The 19,564-nt window shown below is 49.3% G+C and overlaps 1 protein-coding gene and 1 long non-coding RNA gene across 15 annotated transcripts in view; one reads left to right on the top strand and one right to left on the bottom strand.

Annotated features, from left to right (window-relative positions):
- The window catches only part of DIP2C (disco interacting protein 2 homolog C), a 412,960-nt gene that overhangs the window by 176,750 nt on the left and 216,646 nt on the right, over nucleotides 1–19,564 (top strand). The window lies entirely within an intron of this gene.
- LOC109501257 lies at nucleotides 869–7,955 on the bottom strand. The gene is made up of 2 exons (XR_002159186.3): nucleotides 3,440–7,955; nucleotides 869–1,873 (listed from the first exon to the last, which is right to left on the bottom strand). It is a non-coding gene; the product is annotated as an uncharacterized LOC109501257 (long non-coding RNA).

The raw sequence follows: 19,564 nt of genomic DNA, 5'->3' as shown, positions 1-19,564 counted from the left end.
CGAGTATCAACATTTTGAAAGATTTTTGTGATACTTTTAATTACAAATTACTATTGAAATTCACCTGCATTTACAACATTTTAAAGAACTAATTGGGTTATGTTATTTCTTAACTTTTCTTGAGGTATTTTGCATAGTTTTACATATTTATCTCTTTGCCAGCAATCCATTTTTTTTTCCTGATCAGAAACCTGACAGGAAACATTCCTGTGTGACTATCAGTTGGTGAATGCGAGAATGAGATTATTATGCATTTTTAAGGATAATTCTTCATAGTGATAATAACGGTAAATGTTAACATTCCTGAACAGCTTGTTTCTCTGGGAATTAGCACTTGTGTGCCCACCAGGTGGGAAGTCTTAAACATGTGGATGTGAAAAAATTAAATTGTATTCAGTTTGTGTAGAAAGACATTAAAACCCTGTGGTTTGTGTCACCACTGTGGTTGCTTAGCTACAGACATGGGGTCATCACATGCTATTGGAACTTGATTGGTCCATTCTTGGAGGAAATACTCCCAAGTAAGCACAAGCATCCAAAATTCTGACTGTCAGGTCTGGAGGGACAGGTGGTAAATAGGATGGGCATGTGTGTTGGCCTTGGCTGTGTGGAGTGACCTTGTTGCCTGACCAGGTCAACCTCCGGGAGAGGTCTGATGCGTCATGGAAGAGAACTTCCTTGCTGGAGGCTGGGCAGGCATCGGAATCCATCCTTCACACTTCCGTAAAGATTACACAATTCTCAGTCTTTAGGAAATAGGGAAAATTAGAGGGGTTTGGTTTCGTTTCTTCAAAGTAAATGCCATGCTTTGCCTGTTTTAACTTTTCTGAATAGGATCCTGAATAGGATCAGTAAGTAGCACATTGGCTTGAAAACAAAATTGTTGTTTATTTTACGTTGAATTCTAAGATTAAGGTTGTTTGGTAACATTTTTTCCTAAAAAAAAAAAAAATGGTGGGCACAATTTTTCTCTGATCAATCTGCCAGCCCCTCATTTTAGCTAAGCCACTGAAAGCACTTCTTCAGCAGAAGAGTTGGTGACTAAGAAGTTTGCACAGGGCACACTCTTGTGTGCACATAAAAGCGCTTTATAGGCAATACTGCACCCTGTGCTCCAGGCACTCCTGACCATTCCTTCTTGATTAGACTGCTGTCACTCTTCGCTGCCCCCTGATGGCAGGTTGGGTGACAGCCCCCCCCAAAGGGCTGTGCACTGGAGACTGTAGGGACACTTGGGGCAGGATGCCCTTGGTCATGAGGTGCTGCATTCCAGAAGCAGCTGTGCACGAACGTTTGTGTTGAGAGCAGCAATAAAGATTTCAATGCACATTAGATTGCTAGCTCAGAGCACGTTGATGTTGAGAATGTCTACAGGATCACAATGAATTTGGCCATGTTATGCCTCTTGTCTCGGAAAAAACACTGGGTTTTGAGGAAGGAGGTGTAAAGAACACAGGAATGGAAAGAGGGTGTGTTTTGTGCCCCAGTGTGACTAGTCCTGGTCATTCTGTGCCGCCATATTAGAATGATCAAAATGTCCACATTGGGTTGATTGAGTTACCAATGATCTATGCCACAGGTTTGATCAGCAGCCCCAGAGCAGACAGGTAATAATGCTGCCCTCAAACCTGCTGGCTCGTGGGGCATCTGGAACAGTCCACTGGCATTTGTACTCTTGCTCTTTCACTGGGGTTTTCTCCTTGTCCTTCTGGACTTCAGTCTGTGTTTCAATGAAAGAGTTTTTGTCCAATTTATCTGTACTGTTGAACTGGCAGTCCTGTTTAAAGTACCAGCCACTGCTTGTTTGTGCTGGTTGCAGTGCTGCTGTGTCTCGAAGCCTGGCAGGCAGGATCAGAGAGCAGACCAGGAACATCTGGAAGAGGGAAAGGTCATGGTTAACTGGCATGTGCTAGTGCACCTGTACTACTTAGTGAGTATGCGTATATTCAAGGTAAATAGGAAGTTCATGAGAAAAAAGTTGGAGCACAATAATGATTTTTAAAAGCAAAACAAAAAAGGTGGGAGCAAGGGTCTCAGAGGTGACAGATGTGGTATACAGTCTGGTTTTCTCACTTAGCCCTTCAAACCCCACTTTCCTGGTCTCCAAATTAGGGATGATCACATGTAACTTCCTTCACAGATTTGCTGCTACTGGTTGAGGTCATGCACAAAGTCCTGGTGTAGTGCTTGGAAGCTAGGTAAGAATTCAGTAAATATTAGTCATCCTTAACGTTCTAATGATAATAATTGGTACAGATAAATCTACATAGTAGATAGCTCTGCTGCTGAGCGCTAAAATGGTAACCTGGCTTTTCATTTGTCTGATACACTGCAAACTTGTGCTCAGTCCCCTGTTCCTTACCACTGGGCTAAGACATGTCACACTGGTGATCACCTTCTCGTCTTGTTGCTATGAAAGCAAGAACCTGGGAAGCATCCAGACACCCAGCGGAGGATGATGAAATGCCACGGAGGACCTGTCCCAGGCACGGGCTGGAGCGTCTCTGTTTCTGAGCTGATCGTTAAGTGTGGACTACAGGTGTGGGGTTTGCTGGAGTCCAGGTTCACATCTGCCCACCACTGTCCAGATGCTCCTATGTAAGGAACGCTCCTGCCCCTGATCTTTGTGGTACACCCCAGCTTCCTCCTCCTATGCCTGGCGTCAGAGCCCCTGATCTCCAATTACTGCTTGTTCGTTAAGCTGGTGATCTGTTATGCGTGCTGATGGCCACTAAGAGGCCAGTCTGACTCCTTAGCAGTGAACTGTCCCAGTCTTACTGTTTCTGGGAACCATGTCCACTGTGAAGGAGATCTGCAGGGAAGCCTGGATTCCTGTTCTGTCACCTCAGGACTGGTAGCTCTTAACACAGTGATGGTATCCAGTTGGTACATAATAAATGGCACTTGAACTGACTAGCTGTCCATCTCGTGTAGCTCTGTCTTGTCTGGTTGTGTGAGCCCCAGGGGACAGCCTACATCTGTGACTTTGCAGATGAGTGTGTGAACAGTGTTCTGTCCCCAGCAGTGGAGTGTGGTGTGGGGCAGGTGGTGGGAAGGGCAGGCTGGGGGAACACACCACTTCCCTGGAGCACCTGCTTCTGGAGAGCCAGCTGGAGAGGAGGGTCTGGGACCCCAACCCCTGCAGGCCCCAGCAGGAAATCCAGGGAGGTATGAGTGGGGCACCGGCCAGGCGGGGGGTCTCCACTCGAATGAGGGTGTGCAGCAGTGTGTGCCTGTCGCCCAGATTTCTGAGCACAAGGGAGATCCTCTTGGAGCTGATTGAGTGTGGTCCCCTGAGTTCAAGTCTGGCTGAGTTTCTACCACTAGGAGCTGACTTGTGCGTCGTTACATGTTGGTGGGTGGTGGGCACCGTCCTGCACTCCATGTCAGGAGCCATTGTGGCACGGGCAGGCCGTGTGACGGGAGTGTGGACTTTTACCTGTTGACCTTGGAGCAGTGCCTTAGTGTCTGTGAACATAGGTTTTCTTGTTTGTAGGAGAAGGTTGTCCACAGCTGAGTCTGAGATGTTAGCATGTGTGAAGGTGATGTTAGGTGCTTGAGAGGGCAGTCCCGAGTCTTCCCTCTCTTCCTCTTGGTTAGTCAGTGTCTGTGGGACGGTTGACAGGAAGCCAGGGGAGAAGAGATCACTGAAGCAGGTGGGGCAGGGGAAGGTCATGGAGCCCTGTGTGGCGGTCTGGGGGCTGGCCAGCTGGGCCCACACCAGAGGTCATTTGCCCTCTTTGGAAATGACTCCTACTTTTTTGGTCACGCCTCATTGACATCCTTGCCAAGAAATCCCCTAAGCTGCCTTTCCCCGGTTCATCAAACGTGGATTTTCACAGGGATCCCTTGCGCGAGCTGGTTCAGGGTGTGGGGGGCAGGTTGTCGGACTTCCAGCTGGGAGAGACTGCAGTGAGGGGAGCGCAGAAGGGGCACCCAGGCCAGCAGGGATGAGACGTGGCGGGGATCTCCTCCTCTGCCCACCTGTGTGGCGGTGGCTCTGAGCGTCTCTGTGCGTGCTGTGGGGGCTTGGAGTCTACTGTTCCGGGCCCACCTCCTGGTTGCTCTGCTCTTCCTGGCGGTATGTGCTGTGGCAACTGTGGCCCTGGAGGGAGCGCTGCAGAATCGGGCATCTGAAATCCGAGGCCCTGCGGGTGTTGGAGGCCAAGTGATGCAAGTTGGGTAGGGGTACGTGCATCTCTTCCTGGACGCGTTAGAAATCAGATAGCAACAAAACGCCTGCAGCGTTTTCTCATCCTATTGGCCAGAACAAATGCTATTTTAAGATTAATCTCACGATGGAGCAGCATGTCACCATCTACCATTCATTTGCCAGAGGTCTTGCCCCCTGAGGACATAAGGACAATGGTCTGGCCCTCTGCCGGGCCCTGTCCCCACAGGGACTTTCTGTGATGGGCTGCGAGGCGCTGGGGGAGCTGGAGACACGGGCCCTGACAGCAGCCCCACGTAAGAGCTGTCACGAGAGCAGCACATGCTCTGAGCAGTGATGTGTGTGGTGCCCCTTCAATCCTGCAGCGCCCTGGGCTCCTTCTCCTTTATTCATTAGGGGATCGATGCCCAGGAAGGCAGCGGCAGGGAGCTGGGGACACGGGTGCAGGGCTGGGACCCTGATGCCTGGCCAGCCCACCATGTGCGAGGGACGGTGTAGTTGGCAGGTGCTGAGGGGTTTGGGGGGGAAGGTGGAACCCCTTCAGATATTCCCAGAAACAGAAAAAGAGTGCTTTCCGTTTTAGAAAGACAGCGTGTATGGCCGGGTCAGGGCAGTGAGCCAGCCAGGAGAGTCTCGAAGGAGGAACGGGAGGACAGCAAGATGTGGCGGATGGCGGCGTGACAGGCAGAGGCATGTGGCAGCCCTTGTGGGCTTGGGAAGGGGAGGCGAAAGGAATGTAGTTGGCAGAAACATTTGCTTTCAGTTCCTTTTCACCGTTTCTTTAAAATGTAGCTCATTTATACTTGGGAGCCTCAGCTGGCAGCGAATGGACAGCTTGCCGATGGGGAAACTGAGGCTGGAGGTCACGAAGGCTTCCCTGAGCTGCATGCCCAAGTACGTGGGGCCGATTCTGTGGTCGAGTCCTGGGAGTGTGGGTAGCGAACATGAAATGCTGCCCACAGCAGTCCAGGCAGCCTGTGACCCTGTGGGTAGAGCTGGTGACTTCAGGTTGGCACCACCTTCCCGTGAGGCTGGAGTCTGAGGGGCCAGTCTCGTGGTCTCTGCTGTGACAGTCGGGGCCAAGATGAGGCTGTCTCCGATTTCTTTGCTAAAACCCCAGGCACAAACTGTTGCACAGACTGTTGGTCGGACAGATGACCTTGAGTTGCAGACGTCGTGGATGGAGATTTGGGGTCTGGGGCGCAGGACTGCAGGGACCCCACCGTGGCCCCCAACGCCTGGACACACTGACTCCGTTTCTGGATCAGACAGGAGGGGCTGGGTGTGCAGGCTCCGATCTTGGACGCTCTGTGGAGGAACAGGTGGCACTTTGAAGGGGGTGAGCTTCCACAAAACCCCTGAAGACGTGAGGTTCCGAAAGAGGCCGAGGTAACACTGAGAGTGATGGCTACGGCCACACAGCCGCATTCATGCGCCATCGTGCGCAGCCAGGCAGTCTGGAGATCTGAAGTGAGAACTTGTAGCAGCTCGTGCACTAAGCTGGAGCCTGCAGGCGCGGCCGGCGGTGCTGTGCTGCTTGGAGGCACGGTGCCTGGCAGCCGACTTGCTCGGTGGGGGTACCCGCGGGGCGGCCCTTCCCCAGAAGAGCAGAGAACCGGTCCCTTGTGGACAAGAATGCGGCCGCCGGGACAGGGGCCGGGCCTGGGAGCCCGTCGGGGGAGCTCCCTACCGTCTCGCAGAGGTCCGCTCCAGGAGGTTCCAGGCCGCGGGATCTCCCGCGTCGTCGTCTGCGCGTCACTCGGTAGCCTCCATGGGGACTGCGTGAGCGTGTTCGCCTTGAGCTGGGCTGTCGGGGAGCCAGCACGCCCGGCGTGGGCCACGGCGGCGGGGTCCGGGGGTGTGAGCCTGAGCCCCAGACACAAGGGAGGGAGCGTCTGCGGGCCCGCGGTGCTGCTCAGGAAGAGGACGCGGGAGCCCCAGACCCAGCGAGCTAATGGGGCTGCTCCAGTGTCCCCACGGGGGGGGGGCGTCCGTGCTGGCGGTGACCGCAGGCCCGGGTGCCCCGGCGGACGGTTTCTGTCAGTCCGTGGGGCTGTGCGTGTCCCGGCCGGGGCAGCAGGAGGCCGGAACCGTCGCCCTGACGTCGTCTGTGCTGCCCGTGCGGCCCTGCATTTCCCGACCTGCCTGCAGTGTGGAGGGCGGCCCAGGCCCGGGGTGGGGGTGGGGGGTGCTTTCCCAGCGGTTCCGGGGCCTCGAGCAGCAGACGCTGCTGCATCGTCTATTTCCTGCTGTGTTACCTTTCTGGAGAAAGTGAAGTCCTTTATGCTTCCGAGACAAAGATTTCATGGGAATGGCTTCGTTTTCCAACGAAGGGAATCTCCATACTAAACTGTAGAACAGTTCCTTGTGATTATGCTACCGGCTTCTCGCGGACCCCACACTTCCTGCTCCTGGCGGACGCCCCACGCGAGCCAGGCGCGTCGTCAGTCTCTGGGCGCGTCCGTCACGCGAGCCGGGCGCCGCCCTCACTCTCCGAGCACCTCCGTCCGTCCTGCGAGCAGGACGCGTCCACCACTCCCCGGGCAGGTCTGTTATGCGAGGAGGGAGGTGTATCCATGACGCGAGGGGCTGGTGCGTCCTTCACAGCCAGCAAACGAACACTTTGTCGGTAAAGTCGGCACTGTTGGTGATTTTCTCGTCGTCCCCGGGGACGGTTTCCTGCCCCCGAAGCTTGTCCGGGACAGCACGTGACGTGCCGGTTGCCACCGCGTGTCTTCCTCGTGGCGCCTTCGGCAGCTCTGAACAGAACGGGTCAGGAGCTGGGGTCCCTGTGACGCGCGCTCACGCCCGCCCCGGCGCGGTGGGTGCGGGGAGGTAGACCTGGAGCCGGCGCCCTCCTGGGGACATCCCGTCGGGCCTGGGCTTCCTGGGGCCGCCTGCCTTTTACCGCGGGTTTGCAGCCCAAACCCGCTCTTGAGCGCCCGCCGCCCGGGGTCTCCGCGGGGAATGGGGCGGGGTGAGCCGCCTGCGTCTCCTCGGTCGTGTGGCGTTGTTGGGGGGGGGGGCGCCTTTGCAGAGCCCCCCTCTGCAGAGGGGCTGTGGCGCGGGTGGACGCGCGGAGGGCCCTGGGCACAGACGGCCGCGCTCACTGGCTCTCACGCGGTACCTGCGCAGCCGGCCGACAGGGGGCGTCGCCCCGCGCCCGCAGCAGCCCAGAGCTCGAGGGGTCCCGGACCGAGGAGGGACGGCGTGGGCGCCCCCCCCACCCCCCCGCAGGGTGTCTGTGCCCCCGGGGTCCATGCAGCCCCGCAGCGACAGCTCCTCGGAAGGAGGGTGGTGCTCGGCCGGCAGTGCGGTTCCAGGGCCGGCGCCGAAAGAGAACTCGGGAACATCGTCTTCCCGGTGAGCGCTGGGGGCGGGCCGGGGCGGTACTGGAGGCGCGGACACCTCCGTTGTCACTGCTGAGGACGTGGGTATGCCCTTGGGGAGCCCCGGCGGTGAGTTTGCGGGGAGGGTAGGGCGCAGGGAGCGGCCGGAGCGTGGCGTGGTCCCCACCCCGTCGACAGGAGGGCTCCGGGTGTGCGTCCCGAGCCGTCGACCCCGGGGGCTCCTCTGGGCGTTGCCAGGGCACGTTGTGAGAGGCCGAGTTTGCGCAGTAGAGGTGGGGCTGGGTGTACGCCAGCAGGAGAGTTCGCGGGACCTCTGAGCGGGACGCTGGCCCACGTGAGGGCTTGCCCCGGTCGGGGACGGCGTGGGGGCGGGACGCGGTGCGTACTGAGCTTTGCACCCACGCTTGAGCGCGGCTTCCTCCTGGGGGTGGACGGAGGCGTTCTAGCAGCGGCTGTGAATTTCAGACCATTGCGCCTGCTCTTTTAAGGACCGTGTCTTGTGGGTGCAGCTCAGACGCCAAGTGGGCGTTCCCTCTGCGCCTGCACGGAGCCGAGAGCTCTGGGCAGGCAGAACCTCACGCTGAACCCCACGCTGTCGTGTGGTTACGGGCAGGTCCATGTTGTGGGCCTCCGTCCCCCTGACCGGCAGGAGCCCTGTTGGGTTCGTCATCGGTGAGCTCGGCGGGGGCTTCCGTTAATCATTAGCAACATCCACGTTGTGTTCATTTGTCCCGCACGTGTTGAGGGTTTACTCTGCGGAAACGCTGGCGAATGAGATTTCACTCCTAACCTTTCTGGGCTTTAGTTCTCTCGTCTGTGCAGCAGGGCTGTTAGCACTGCCTTCTGCACAGTGTGGCTGGGGAGACAAAGTAACGCATTTAAAATGCTGTTGAAAGCTTTGGTAGCGCGTATGTGGCGGCGACTTTCTCACTATCGTAGCCTTTAGTGTATTAAAATTTGGTAACACCCCGTTTTCCCCCCAGTTTACGTATTTCCTTGGTTTGGTGTTCCTTTCCTTTGCAAATGACTGAAACACAGAAGATTTCGGGGTGATCAGGCGCTTCAGGGGGAAAGCTTAACGTCACAGGCTGAGAGCATGGCATTCGCTATCAGACGGGCTGGATTCGAACCCTGTGGCCCCCACCAAGCAGTTAATGTAATTTTCCGCCTTGAGCCCCAGATCTCTCCCATACTGAGCCCCGACAGGTACCAGTGGGATTGTTGTAAGGATCAAAGAAAACAGCATACAGCAAGTGTTCACAAGCTGCAGTGCCTATTGGGTGTACAGGATCCATTAGGGAGGGAAGGCAGTGGCGTCCGGGGCCCCAGCTTGTTGGCTGTAAGGTGCTCATGCTCAGGTGTGTTTGGATCTCAAGTCCACGGGTGTCTAAAGCAATCTCACATAATTAGGGTCTAGTTAAAAAAGATAATTGGTTTTTGGATTAATCTTCATAATTCTAGCTGTTACAACAAGTCCCAAGATTTTAATGGCCTAACTCGAACTCATGTGGAGTTCTTGGCCAGCAGGTGGCCTTAGGCATGCCTTTGGGACAGGTGCTGGCGGCCGTGGGTGCACCCGCCACCTTCCTGGCAGTCTCTATGTTCAGGCATTGTGGGGAGGGACAGGATGGGCCAGTGCGTCAGCTGTCATGGCGTCACCACCTGTCTGATGTAGCGGACTGGTCTCAGCCACAGCTGGCATGCCTCTGACACGCCTGACACCTTTGACCCCGGAAGAAGCTGGGACCAAAGTCCAGCTGCGCAGCAAGAAGAGCGAGCGGGTTTGGGTCTGGTCCATCTCAAGTAGAGGGAGGATTGAAGGCTCTGTGGATGGTTCCATTAAACTGAAGACCACGAAGGCACTGCGTGGTTCTCTGCTGCCTTAACTGTGGCAGTCCTAGGGTTGGGTGAGGAGACAAGGTTTGCTTCTGCTCGGAGGAGTCCATGTTTGTGTGTTTTCTGTTTCTGCTGTGGCAGCTTCGTGGACCTCCTGTTGAGTCTTCGCCAGGAGAAGAACCCAGAGCTCAGAGATGAGGTTTCCTGAACTGAGTAGGAAGTAGAACCATGATTTTTCTCAGTTCCCTTTCCTGGTCCACAGTAGCTTTTCCTTGTCTGTATCTCTCTGGTCTCTCTTCTGTTTCCTTGTCTTGGCTTATCTCATTTTGTGGGCATTTTAAATATTTTTATATTTAGTTCCTGTTGGCGCATCTTCCTTTTCTCCACTTGTGTTCTTTTCCTGGTCTCACCACTTATCACTTTGTAATGACCAATGTGTGTGTCACTTTCCCCCTTGAAGACACAAGTTGTCATAACTGGAATTTGACACCAGAGATCAGAAAAGTCCTCGTATTGAGAAGTGTGGACTCTGGTGGACCTGTCACAACTGGTTGTCCAGAATTTACTGTGACCGTGTTTAAATTGACTCTGTCACGTAATGCCTTCAGAAGTGTGTTTTTAAATAGTGTGTGTGTTTAAATGTGTTTGTTGTTCTGCCCAGGGCTCGGTGAACTGAGCCTGTTGCGGCCGAGTTGTTGCTCCCCCATCCTGCCTCGGGGCGAGTGCATGTGGGGAGTGTGTGGAACAGCATTCGGGAGTCAAGATGCTTCTCTCCTCATGTCCCAACACACCATGCACCCCAGTGCTGTATGCTTTACACGGTAACTGTTACAGGGCTGGGTTAATGAGATATTCCAAAGTGTAAATTAAAATTTTCAGTTTTCTCTTCTTTCCTTATGGAGTTACTAGCTCCTGCTGCAGCCAAAGTGTCAGCCAGCCTGGTTTTTCCGTGACAGTGAGTTAGTAATTTGTTTCATTAGAGGATTTTAAAAATGGTTGCTATACTTTATTAGCTGTCTGTGCCTACAAAATGCCAAGACGTTGGTAAATACACATGATCCAGAGAGAATCGCTTTTTCTGAACACTTCAATTTAAATTCACACAGGCATGCACACACATGCAGGCACACACACACGCATACACAGACACATGCACACACAGGCAGGCACAGACATGTATACGCAAGCATACATGTACATATGTGCACGTAGAGACATGAACACACATGCACATACATGCAAGGACACATGTTCACAGACATGCACACACGGACATGCACAGGCACACAGACAATTGCAGATACACACAAGCACATAATGCACACATGGATGCACACACGTACACGCGGATGCACATGCGGGTAGGCACATGTGTATGCAGACACATGCAGATACACATATATACAGACACAGACACATACAGAATTGCATCCATACACACCTTTTTTTTCCTCCCAGGATTTTGAACTTTTTAAATTTTAGTACCGAACTTTATAAGACTCCCTGTGCCCAAAGATGGGAGCAGGAAAATAGTTCTGCTGTGGTTTCTTTGCGTCTCAGTGACCCTGCGCGCTTTTTGTAACTCTTACACACTTTGAGTTGTGTTGGCTTAAGGCTAAGATCCTGCATTCACGGGATACAGGGGTTAGAATACTGGCTTGGGTTCATCCGTGGTCGTGCTCCAGTGAGTCACGAATTTATCTGGATGTGTCTCCCGAAGGTATTGTGCGTGGAAAGTGCATTGGAACGTGGACAATGGTAGCTCTGTTAAGAGCGGTCGTCGTCCAGCTGCACCCACCACGCGTGACCAAGCTTAACTGCCATACCTCCCCCCTAATCTCCTTGTGCCAACAAACTGCTGTAGACGCCCCGTGGTGTCTCAGCACTCTCCCTTTTCTTTGAAAAAGAGAATTGCTCACCAATACTCGTGACTCTTTGGAGTGATATTTTTGTTGAGGCGTAATTGCCACTGGATATCCTATTAGTTTTGGGTGTATTTGATGTTTCTACACACCATGAGCTGATCCCCATGTTGGAAGTGTGGTCACCATCAAAAGTTATCACATTATTAACGACTATATTCCCTATGCTGTACGTGACATCCCCACAATTATTATTTTATAACTGGACGTTTCTACCTCTTAATCCTCTTCACCTATTTCTCCTGCCCCCAACTTCTGCCCATCCTGTTACATTTGTTCTCTGTACTTGTGAGTCTCTTTCTAATTTGCTTTGTTTAAATTCCCCACAGAAGTGAAATCATACGGACTTGTCTCTGACTTATTTCATTCAGAATTATATTCTCTAGATCCATCCATGTTTCAGCAGTGGCCGAGATTTCATTCCTTTCTTATGGCTGAGTCACATTCCTGTATGTGTGTATGTGTGTAAATGCCCCACATCTTCCATTTATCTGTCTGTGGACACTTGGGCTGCTTCCCTATCTTGGCTGTTGTAAATAACGCAGTGAACGTGGGGTGCAGATACCTCTTCAGATTGGTGTTTTTGATCTTCACATAAATACCCAGAAGTAGGAATTTCTCACGACAGTTCAATTTTTAGCTTTTTGAGGAACCTCCACACTGTGGTCCGCAGTGGCGGCACCAGTTTGCATTCCCACCAACGGTGCCTCACTGTTGCAGCACTGTCGGCACTCGTTTGTCATCTTTTTGATACTAGCCGTCCCACAGGTGTGTGGTGATATCTGATTTTGGTTTGTATTCCTCTGATGATGAGTGAGTTGAGCAACTGTATGCCTTTGTAAAAATGTTTACTAAAGCCCATTTCCCATTTTCAAAGTTGGGCTGTTTAGTTTTTTTGATACCGTGTAAGTTCTTTATGTATCTCGGATATTACCCCTTACTGGATATGACTTACAAATATCTTTTCCCATTTATTAGATTGCCCTTTCATTTTGTTTCCTTCACTGTGCAGAAGCGTTTCAGTTTGATGTGAGCCCATGTATTTATTTTTGCCTTTGGTTGCCCTTGCCTGAAGGATACAGGTGCAAAAAATATTGCTAAGACCAATGTCAGAGAGTTTACTGTTTGTGTTTTCTTCTGGGAATTTTATCATTTTAGATCTTGCATTTAAGCCCTAATCCATTGTAAACGTATTTTCGTGTGCGGTGTAAGAAGGCGGCCCGGTTTCGTTCTCTTGCATGTGGGCGCCCAGTTTTCCAGCACCATTGGTTGAAGAGACTGTTTTCTCCCCGTTTTGTATTCTTACCTCCTTTGTCATGGATTAATCGAACGTGTTAGCCTGGGTTTATTTCCAGGGTGTTTCTCCTGGTCTGTTGATCTGTGTGTCTGTTTTCGTGCCAGTTATCATGCTGTTTTGATTACTGCAGCTTTAGTTAGATACTCTGACACCAGGAAGCATGATGCCTCCAGCTTTGTTCTTTTTCCTCCGGATTACTGTGGCTGTTTAGTGTCTTTGGAGGTTCCATATACCTTTAGGATGTTTTTATGTTACTTCTGTAAAAATGCCCTGGTATTTTTGATGGGTATTGCATTGAATCTGTAGGTTGCTCTGGATAGGCATGGACATTTCAACTCTAGTCGTTCTTCTGATCTGTGAGCAAGGGGTATTTGTGTCATCTTCAGTTTTTCTCATCTGTGTTTCAGAATACAGGTCTTTCACCTTGTGGTTAAATTTACTCCTGAGTATTTTATTCTTTTTGATGTAATTGTAAATGGGGCTGTTAAAAATTTCTCCTTCTGATGGCTTCCTATTAGTATAGAAATAGAACTGATTTTGTATGTTTTGTATTGTACACCTTTATGGAATTCATTTATTTTAATAGTTTTGTGGTGGAGTCTTTAGTGTATTCTACATACAGTGTTGTGTCATCTGCAAATAGTGATTGGTTTACTTCTTCCTTTCTGATAGGGTTGCCTTTAAAGTGATTTCCACAGCTGGATGGTGGGGCAGATGGAGGTGAGACCAGGTCTGTGTTCTCAGGGTGGGTCCAGTGTCATTTGAGAAAATATATTCAGTATGGTTACTGTTGTCATAATACACAGCAAGAAACGGAAGCTTGACACATTTTTTTTTTTAACCGGGGATGTGCTGCAGAGAAATGAGATTCATAGATTGAGGGGTTAATAGATTAAGAAGCTTGGGGTGGCTCAGTCGGTTGAGCATCTGATTCTTGATTTTGGCTCAGGTCATGACCCCAGGGCCATTGGTCTCTGTGCTGAACATGGAACCTGCTTGAGATTCTCTCTCTGTCCCTTCTTCTTTCTCTCTCTATCTGTCTCTTCTTCCCCCTCCTCCCCCCACCTCCTCTGGTCTCACTCTATCTCTCAAAAAAAAAAACAAAACAGCTTGAGAAGCTGACAGGCCGTGCCCCAATTGTCACAGGCACACGTGCTGTAGCCGTGGACGGTAGAGGCAGCCCTGTCTGCAGCGCTGCTTAGACTCCCCGGACGGCTCATGTTTTTGTGGCTATATAATCTTTGAAAGGGATTGAAGGAATTGATGGAGTGTTACTAATCCTTTCTTTACGTATTGGTTGTTTCCTTTAAATGTTTGGAGCTGTAATGGCTCCTCAAAGCACTTGGGAGCCACGACTGCTCTGTGCGGCAGGACATTTTCTCCCTCCAGGGCGAGCCCAGGTCCAGTGAGGCGGCCAGAATGCTGCAGAGGCAAGGATGCAAGTCCCACGAGAGCCTGGTCTCCTGGGGCGGGAGTAGGCCCTATTCATCCTTGGAATCTCCTAAGTCACGCCTGTAAGATGTTTGCGTGACTGAAGGTATTAAACCCACTACCCGCCATTCGCAGGAGCTCACAAAGGAATACGTGAGAGGAGCTGTGTCAGGAAACAGATGTAAACGAGCTTAGCTGTTCTCTTTCCCACCTTTACCTGGAGTAGGTTCTGTTTGGTGAAAGTGACGGTTTGCCCTGCAAGAAAGGGGACCATGCAAATGTAAGGCGTGGTACCTTTGTAATTTTGGTTTGTTTCCTCTCTTTGACACGAAGCTGGAAAGAAGCAGGCTAGCTGGCACATCCTGTTAGTCGTTATGCTTTTTTTTTTTTAAAAAGGAAGATATACAGAATTATTTAGTCGCTGAGTAAGGTAACACAAAATACCAGGAAAAAGTTTCACTATCTATAATTTAGATCACTGAGATTTCAGGGTATTTTCTTCTGAATTGGCATCCTGTAGCTTTAGGAACCTATTTTTATTCATCTTTTACTATCTTGGTCCTAACGTGGAAGCTGGTAATGAAATCCTCGCTTTGAGGCAGGATCACTCACTGCATTTCCACCCTAAAACTTCAGGGGAGTCACAACAGGGTGCAGTATATGTATCTGGGATGACTAGCCCTTGTCTTTCTGCATGAAGAAAATCTGGAAGCAGCTCTGACCTTGGGTGTGGGAGCACAGACCATCATCCTGCTGATAGCTGTTCTCGTGTGTCTGTTCAAGTGTGGGCTGTATCTTCTCCAGAGCATGTGAACAAATTTGTGCCCAGTGGTGATTTGACTATGATTTCCATACGTCACGGAGACTTGGGGATAAATATTCTCTGTTGTTCACCCTTACTCTGGACAGGCATGCTCTAGTGGGGAAGGCTGGGGTACTCCATCTGTAAACTACAGGGAGTTGAAGGGGAGGCCTTTCCATGAAATTCTTTCTTTTTTTTTTTTAAATTTTTTAATGTTTATTCATTTCTGAGAGAGAGAACGAGAATGGGAGGGACAGAAAAAGAGGGAGACACAGAATCCAAAGCAGGCTTCAGCCTCTGAGCTGTCAGCACAGTGCCCGATGTGGGGCTCAAACTCACGAACTGTGAGATCATGACCTGCGCCAAAGTCAGACGCCCAACCAACTGAGCCACCCAGGTGCCCCTCCGTGCAGTTGTTTCTTAGCTCACAAAGGTAGGCCAATTTTACCTATTACCCCCAAATAGAAGGAAGTTGCCGTGTTCAAGTAGCATGATCAGGAAGCTGTAGTTTAATTCTTGGGTGAAATAATCACTATGTCGATATGCCTTTTGACTTGGCTTTGAAATCAGAATGACATGGAACTTTAGGCTAAGTCCCTGTGATGGGTCCAGACATAAGCTGTTATAGCTACAGAGTTTATCAGGTGTGTAAGAATCTTTATGAAAACCTTGGCGGGGTGGGGGGGGGGGTGAGAATGGACAGGAAGATTCTTCTCAAAAGGAATTCAAAAGTGTTAGCAATGCCACCTAATTTTCTGTAGAAGGTCCATCAAAGTGTGGCTCCTTTTCCAGTGTAACAGGAGGTTAAGAGCTGGAGAAATACTTCTGAATGTTGCTGAAATTGCGTTTTCTCTTTCACCTTGTGTGTAAACTGTGGGTTTCCAGGTGGTTGCTGGGGGCTCGCGGGGGTCGTCAGGTGGTGCCGTGAGTGGGGGACACCTAGTGGTTTTCTTCAGGCTGGTACACTGCATGCCTTTGTAGCCTGTGGTGCTGTCTCTACTTTTCATAGGAATTCTGTCTTGTTTTTAAGATTAACATATAGTAAAACTAACTGGTGCCCAGATCTGTGTGTTTCATGGTGCTTATTTCGCAAGCTTTTGATCCACCCTGTTGGCGTGTCTGTTCACGTCTTTGCCAGGTTCTTAATCAGGATGCTGTCTGTCCTTTGTTAGAGGTGTGGTTTGAAAATATTTTCTCCCAGTCACTAGCTTAGCGTTCATTCTCTGAAGAGTGCCTTTTTCAGAACAAATTTTTAAATTTTGATGAAGTCCACTTCATTATTTTTTTATGGCTCATGTTCTTTGTTTAACCCAAAGTTATGCGGATTCTCCCCTGTGTTCTCTTCTAAAATTTTAGTTTTGTTAATACATTTAGCTCTGTCATCTATTTTGAGTTATTTGAGGGTTAGGTTGAGATGACGATGATTCTTTTTTTGCATATAGATACCAGTTACTCCAGCCACGTTGAAAAGACCATCCTTTCCCTATTTAATTCATTTTGCACCCTTGTCAGAAAGCATTTAGACGTGTGTGTGGTCACATTGTTTTGATTTTTGTAAGTTTGTGATAAATCTTAAATGTGGTAGCATGAAACCTCCAACTTTATTCTCATTTTTTTGCTATTCTGGTTTCTTTGACTTTTCATATATCTTGTGGAATTGGGTACATCTAAAAGAATTCTGCTAGGATTTTAGTTTGATCATGTTAAATGTATCCATTAATTTGGAGAGAACTGGCATCTTTATGTTCATGGACATGGTATGTCTCTTAATTTGTATGGATCTTCTCTGATTTCTTTCTTCACTGTTTCATACTTGTCAGCATACAGATTCTGTAAAAATCCTACAGATCCTATACATGTTTTGGATGTTTTGTTAGGTTTATACCTAAGTACTTCTCATTTGTATAGCTACTGTAAATGATATGTAAAGGTAAAATGTTTTTAAAAATTTAGTCCCAGATACTCATTATTAGTGTATGTTAATATGATTTGATTTTGTATGTTGTGACCTTGCTAAAGTCAGTTAGTAGGGCTAGCAGTTAATTTTATGGATTCCTTGGATTTTCTTTGTAGGCTTTTGGTTTTTCTGTTTTCAATTTCTCTGATTTCTGCCCTTTATTATTTCTTTCCCTTCGCTTGCTTTGGATCCCCCCCCCCTCAACTTTCTTAAGGTAGAAGAAGGGTAGATTAGTGATTTCAGACCTTTCTTTTCAGATCTGAACTTTTAATGCCATAAGTGTACTATTCACTATTTTGGCTATATTCCAGAAATTTTGGTTTCCATTTTCAGTAGGAAATATCTTTCACTCTCATTTGAGAGTTCAAGGTACTTTTGTGTAGTTCATCCAAATCTCATTTTGGCTAGCGATCATGGCTAGGATTTGTGCAGCTTAATTTCCAGCATTCCCGCCTGATATTCTCGTGGTCTGTGCCTTGACCAGCCACTAACAGCAGTGGACCTTGCCAGGGAGGTTGGCTGATGTGTGGAGTGTTGGTGATGTAAAAGTCATTACCGTGTGGGAGTTTGAACTTAAGTGCCATGACAACAGGGATGACAGGGGTCTTCTGGTTTGTATTCTGCTGTTGCCTCATGCCGGGACCAGGGCTCGGCACGCAGCAGGCACGTGAGGCTTGTTGTTATGTGTTTGATGGCGTTGTAGTTCTTACGTGTTGATCAAGTGAAATTTCACTTTTGTACTTACCCACCCTGGTCTCTGGGCTTATGTCAGCTGCTTTGCTCTGGAAGCTATTTTGCAACATGACCATGTTTTCAAGCCAGTTTTTTTTTTTTTAATGTTTATTTCTGAGACAGAGAGACAGAGCATGAGCGGAGGAGGGGCAGAGAGAGAGGGAGACACAGACTCAGAAGTAGGCTCCAGGCTCTGAGGTGTCAGCACAGAGCCTGACGCGGGGCTCGAACTCACGGACCGCAAGATCATGACCTGAGCCGAAGTCGGACGCTCAACCGACTGAGCCACCCAGGCGCCCCTCAAGCCATTTTATATGTTGATTTAAGCTTTAGTTACTTGTTATTTTTTCTTATTTTATGTAAAAGGTTTTTTTTTTTTTTTCTATTTTGTCATTCTGTGTGCTCATCTTTCCTCTATTGGGATGTATGGTGCCAGTGTCCGTTATTTTGTAAAGATTAAAAAGTTACCTTTAATCATGTGTGTAGTCAAATATCCAGCAGAGGTTTGTTGATTCCAGCAGTAAAGCAGAGACCTCAAACAGTGCATCATCAGGTACAGGATTGTATACATTATGCTTTATTATTGGCCTTTTGAATAAAATGTATTATTAATAATTGCCACTTGATCCAAGTTGGGCAGAATGTTTAAAAAGCACAGTGTTTCCGTGAGTAAAAAGTTTATATTTTCATGGTTCTTTTTATTTAAGTAGGTAGTGGTTCATCAGAATTTTATCATGCACACATTAGGTGCTGGGGCTGTGCAGATGTTTTATTCCCAGCAGTTCAGGATAGTTTTGGTCTTGTTTGCAGGTGGATTTGTGCACCTCAGCGTGTTTTCTGGAGGGACTCTCATAGGTCATCGGTCTCACAAAAAGTATACATCTTTTTTAATGATTACATAAAATTATCCGAATAACTAGTTTATCACACGTGTCTCCTGGCATATCTGCCCTCTTCCTTTTTCCTCCCTGCCTCCAAAATCCTTGAAATTAAGAGCAAGACTTTACAGGACTGAGCCATTATTTTAGAAAGCAGGATTAAAAATATATATGCAATTTGAAGATAAAATGATTTAAAAAATCTTGACATATTCTGTCTCTTGACCCCAACAAGAGGGCCATCATACTTACCCATTCTTATTTCCCATTACTCGGCCAGATGGGACAATTTAAGAACGTCATTAGAATCGTTAACTTAGTCGCTACTTTATTTCCACCTTTAAAAAGTTTCAAAAACTTTTATCTTTGGTCCAGCAAACATTTAGTGATGGGGCCATGTCTCTCTCATGTACCATCCTCTACCAACTGCTTGGCACATAGTAGGTATTAATACGTGTTTGCTGGACGAATGAATGAGTGAATGGTAATAAAACTCCGGACCCTCTGATGGCATTAGGAAATTCCGAGCTCAGGTGCAGGCCAAAGCTTCAGTGTTACTTTGCTGCTGTTTTAGGTGGGATGCCCTACTGAGCTGTAGATTTCTGCATTTCCTGAAGGTCACAGTGACTCCTTGGTGTGTTTTATTCAGTCTGAAAGAAGGGGGCGGGTGATGGGGCTCCTTATTTCTAGGGAGGAAGACTGGGCTTGCATCACCATGCCTGATGTGCGGTGCTCACCGGCATCTCCACGCTCCCTGAAGTGCTCCTGGGGCCTGCAGGTGGGGCGGGTAGGTGTGCTGCAGGGAGTGAGTGTGAGCTCACTTTGGGCCCTAACCTCTGACCCATGGGCAGGTAGCTGTGAGGGGAAGTAGGCCCCTGTGTGTGGATATGCAGAAGGGGGCATGACCCAGCCTAAATGTCCTATAAAAATTTGTAGGTGGCCTGCGCTTGCTGGCAGGTCCCCAGTTGTGTTCCCGGAGTCTGAACCTACTTGGGTCCTTTGTGCCCCAAGAGCCCACCTGAGTTGAGAGCTGGCCACTCTCCAGCCATGGCAGCGTCCAGTCCCAGGCCAGCCCTTAGGTCATTTTAAGCTTTAGGGGTTAACGTATCAATGATTCCTTTAGGATGACAGTGACACTTAGAGAATGACATCTGGACATTGAAGGTGTCCTTGGGACAAGTACTCATT

This window comes from Felis catus, chromosome B4, assembly GCF_018350175.1.
Source record: "Felis catus isolate Fca126 chromosome B4, F.catus_Fca126_mat1.0, whole genome shotgun sequence".
Classification (NCBI taxonomy): Eukaryota; Metazoa; Chordata; class Mammalia; order Carnivora; family Felidae; genus Felis; species Felis catus.
The sequence above is the reverse complement of the archived record's forward strand: the minus strand, read 5'-3'. Positions and strand labels throughout refer to the sequence as shown.